This window comes from Amblyraja radiata, chromosome 3, assembly GCF_010909765.2.
Source record: "Amblyraja radiata isolate CabotCenter1 chromosome 3, sAmbRad1.1.pri, whole genome shotgun sequence".
Classification (NCBI taxonomy): Eukaryota; Metazoa; Chordata; class Chondrichthyes; order Rajiformes; family Rajidae; genus Amblyraja; species Amblyraja radiata.
This window is the reverse complement of record NC_045958.1, coordinates 61,543,584-61,548,605: the sequence shown is the minus strand read 5'-3', so window position 1 is coordinate 61,548,605 and position 5,022 is coordinate 61,543,584.

Below are 5,022 nucleotides of genomic sequence, written 5' to 3'. Positions count from 1 at the left end.
TAGACACATCCCATCTGCTCAAGTTCAAACAAAAATGTTTGAACTTGGGAAAAATGTTTCCAATGTTGGGCGAGTCCAGAACCAGGGGCCAGTCTTAGAATAAAGGCGAGGCCATTTAAGACTGAGGTGAGAAAAAACTTTTTCACCCAGAGTTGTGAATTTGTGGAATTCCCTGCCAGAGGGCAGTGGAGGCCAAATCACTGGATGGTTTTAAGAGAGAGTTAGATAGAGCTCTAGGAGCTAGTGGAATTAAGGGATATGGGGGGAAAGGCAGTCACGGGTTATTAATTGGGGACGATCAGCCATGATCACAATGAATGATCACAGGAAGGCACTACAACGGGTGGTGAAAACCGCTCAGTACATCATCGGTGCCCCGCTCCCTGCCATGGATGCCCTCCACCGAAAACGGTGTCTGAGACGGGCCGGGAAGATCATCAAAGACCCCTCCCACCCTAACCATGGACTGTTTGCCCTCCTCCCATCAGGGAGGCGGTACAGGAGCCTCAGGTCTCGTACTAGTAGGATGAGGAACAGCTTCTACAACAACACTATCACATTGCTGAACTCGGAGTCCCGCCAATAGATTTCTCCAGTCTCTCCGTCCACATTGTTTGCTTATTCTGTATTTTTTATTTCTATATTGCACTATTACTACGGACTGACGCTAAACTGCATTTCATTGTACCCATACTTGTATCTGTGCAATGACAATAAAGTTGAATTGAATTGAATTGAATGGCAGTGGTGGCTCGAAGGGCCTCCTCCTGCAACTATTTTCTATGTTTCTAAATGCCTCAAAACTCATTGGCCGGCAGATCATTGTACAGCAAGACAATGATCCCAAACATACTGCTAAAGCAACAAAGTAGTTATTCCAAGCAAAAAAATTGTCAATTCTTGTGTGGCCAAGTCAATCACCCAATCTGAACCCAATTGAGTATGCCTACTATATGCTGAAGAGAAAACTGACGGGGACTAGCCCCCAAAACAAGCATAAGCTAAAGATGGCTGCAATGTAGGCCTGGCAGAGCATCACCAGACACCCAGCAACTGGCGATGTCCATGAATCGTAGACTTCAAGCAGTCATTGCATGCAAAGGATATGCACCAAAATACTAAACATGACTACTTTCATTTACATGATATTGCTGTGTCCCAAACATTATAGTACCCTGAAATGGGAGGACTATGTATAAACACTGTTGTAATTTCTATATGGTGAAACCAAAATGTATAAAAAGGCTTTTATTAAAATCTGACAAAGTGCACTTGAACCACACGTGATTTTATTCCATTACAAATCTCAAATTGTGGAGTAGAGGCAAACAAATAAATGATGGGACTTTGCCCCAAACATTATGGAGGGTACTGTACTTTTGGATTTACACAATCATCTGGTTTGCTGTAACAAAAGCTGTAACAAGAATTCCATTGTTTTGCCTCATTTCCGGTGCATATGACAGATAAACACTCTTGGAACTTTTAACACTGGTTGATGAAAAAACACATTGCACCCTGTACTATTCAAGACATGTCAGAACATATGCTATTGTTACCCCCTACACCTTTCATTCTTTAAAAAAAATTGTCCTTGATTCAATACATCTTGATACCTTAACACAGCTGAAAAGATTAAAAGGAAATAATTTATTTCATTGTCAGAAGCAGGAGCTCGAAGAATTATTGAGGATTCTTTTGGTATTCACATACCAGCAGCATATTTATTACCTCGTCCTCACAGTACTGTAAAGCAAACACATAAAATCTGACTCAAATCATGTGACAGAGAGTAACAGGTTCCCTTCCCAAAAGGACATTAGTGTAATAATTGGGATTTTTATAATTATACAGCAGCTTTCATGGTAGTTTATTTTTCTGGGAGAGGGCTGCAAAGTGCAATTTATTGATTTTATTTGGAATAAAAAATAAAGTGACATATTATATATTACATTAAAGTGATGCAACAAATTAGATCACCCAAAGATGGAATTTAAAAATCATACTCAAATCCGACCAAGATGGCCAATCTAAGCTAGTCCCATTTGCTTGTGTTTGGACCATATCCCTCCAAACCTTTCCCATCCATCAAGCTGTCCAAGTGTCTTTTAAATGCTGTTAAATAATCTGCCTGAACCAGCTCCTGTGGCAGCTCGCTCATATACCCTCCACCCTCCAAGTGAAAAAGTCACTCCTCAGGTTCCTATTAAAATTTGCCCTCTCACCTTAGAGCCCCTGGTTCTTGATTTCCATATCCAGGATTAAAGACTCATTTACCCTATCTATTCCACTCGTGATTTTATACACCTCTATAAGATCACCCATCAACTTCTTGTGCTCCAAGGAATAAAGTCCTAGCCTGCACATCCTTTCCCTGTATCTCAAGCCCTCAAGTTCTGGCAATACACTTGTAAATCTTCTCTGCACTCTTTCCAACTTAATGGCATCTTTCCTATAGCAGGTTGACCAAACCTGAACACAATACCACAAATAGGGATTCACCAACATCTCGTACAACTGTAATATAACGCCCCAACTTCTGTACTCAATTCCTTGACCGATGAAGGCCAACATATCCAAAGCCTTCTTTATCACCCTATCCACCTGTCAATCTGCCAATTTCATGGAAGTATGTACCTGTACTCTTAGATCCCTTTGTCTTTAATAAATTCCTCTGGGCCCCTACCATTCACTGTGAAGGTCCTACCCTGGTTCAATTTCACAAAATGCAACGCCACTCAATTAACTACATTAAATTCCATCGGCCATTCCTCTGCCCACTTGCCCAGTTGATCAAGATCTTGCTATAATTTTTATTAACCATCTTCACTGTCTGTAATACCACTTACTTTAATGTCATCTGCAAACTTACTAATCAGCAAAGGGCCCAGTGGTTTCTTGAAACTATATTCAGCAACAAATTAAACTACTTCTAGATTAAAGTTGAGTCAGTAATTTTCTGCCATCTATGAATGACTACAGTAAGGGATCAACTTTAAGTCTTTGTTTTAATTACGTGTTGGCATATTTTAGTGTAGAAATAAGTTATCATTATAAACAGGTAAATTGCACATGAGAGAGTCGAAATAAACAGTGCATACTAGAAATATACAGTACAATAGATTTACCAGTCAGTCCGGATCTATAACTGATCATGTAGTAGGATAAGATGTTGCTGGGCTGCTGCAGCAGGGTGAGTGACGTTGCATGAATCTGCCTCCACCTGCCATCAATACCTGTATTGGAGGTCCATCATCCACTTACAGTTCACCTAATCAATATTAAGCAGGCAATTGGAGTTTGCAGCTGGGAAATATGCGAGAAACCTTCGACTAGGAACCGGCTCTGGGAAAGGGCAAGCAGCTGGAGCATTGTTGAAAGAGTGGGAGGTTGGAGGAGAGCAAGGGAGATGGGAGGGGGGGGGGGGGGTTGGAATTGGGAAAAGGGGACAGAGGGAGATGAGAAGATGTATCGAGATGAAGATAGGAGCGAGATGTTGAAAGTGGGCAAGGATTGGATGTGGATATTTTTGTGCATATGTGCATGCATGTTTATAGCTAGAGTGCAACCCCAGAAATACCTTGGACAGGGATCTTTACTCATTTAGTGTCAAGAAAGCAAGTTATCCTCACTGCCAAAGGACAGCCAATTAATCAGCATCAACAACAGCTGCGAGCTTCCAGATACAGGGTTAATGATGTTTACATTTTAAAAAATGTCTTCAGTCTTTATCCAAAGGACGGCGATTCTGACATAAGGGGTTTTAATTTATATCTGAACATCTTGGCCACCTTCCATCTTCAATGATGCTTCTATCAATTCTTCCAATTTAAAATCATTGCCAGCATACTTTCCAACCTCCCGAACCCAAGTTTAATGACCTTTAATCGTTTCCCGTTTTATGTCATAAGGAGTAACATTTTGATGAAAAAATTGTCTGAATAAAATCAAATGAAAGACAACTTGGTTTTGAGAAATCAAACTAAGAATTACAATATATCAAAACTTACTCTTCAAAGATGCTATATATCCTGTTGATTTTTTCTAACATTTTGTTTTGATGTGTTTTACAATCCTTGGTCTTTAAACACTTTTCATAACTAGAGTTCATAATTAAGGTCAACCCATTGGGTTTGTGAAGGGGCACCAACAATTGAACAGAAGGCTGATGAGAAATAGTAAAAATGCTACCTAACTAACCTAGACACTAGTATAATTCTGGACTTTAATGTAGTTAAATGACAAAGACTAAATTTGCAGAACTAACTTATATACGTTGAGAGACTATTCAGGATCTTCTCCTCTGCAGTACACATAAAAAAGAAAAAAAACGTTGCCTACTTTATTGGAACAATTAGTAAGAGACATGGAGAACAAAGAAAATCAAGTTCATTTGTGAACTTCAGTTTCACAAGAAATACTTGATCCGTAAAAAATTATTGAACAATGCTTTATGTATTATTTATTCATAAAGGTGCTCTGAGAAATTTAAAAGTATGTAGATAAATGGCAATGCTCAGTATACAAATTGCAATAATCAATTCACTTGATTAGAAATTAACAATAGTTGGCTAATAATTTTTCATAAATTGTTTTCAATTTCTTTTGTTGAAGCATTAAAGAAAAAATCACTGCAGACAAGGGGCATCTTCATCCCTTTTCAACTCATTTGTCTCAAATGAAAGCCTAGATTGCTTCCCTGGACTTACCCTTTCTGACTTTTTTCATTCCTTCTCCAGGCCCAGATTTTATTATTTTCATTCTATGCATCACCAGCCCTTTGAGAAAAAATGTATTAAACATTTTGTAATTTTAAGCATACCACATTGTATGGGGTTTGGGAAAGTGCTACAATGAAAAGTCAGGTTATAATAATGTTTTCCTTTCAAGAGCATTTTGGCACCTATTTTCAAAATAATTTATCATTAGTCTTCACATTTCCCCTTTATAAAACATTATATTATTTTCCAGATTGAAAATTACCCACTACTTGAAAATTAATACTATATTGCGTCCAACACA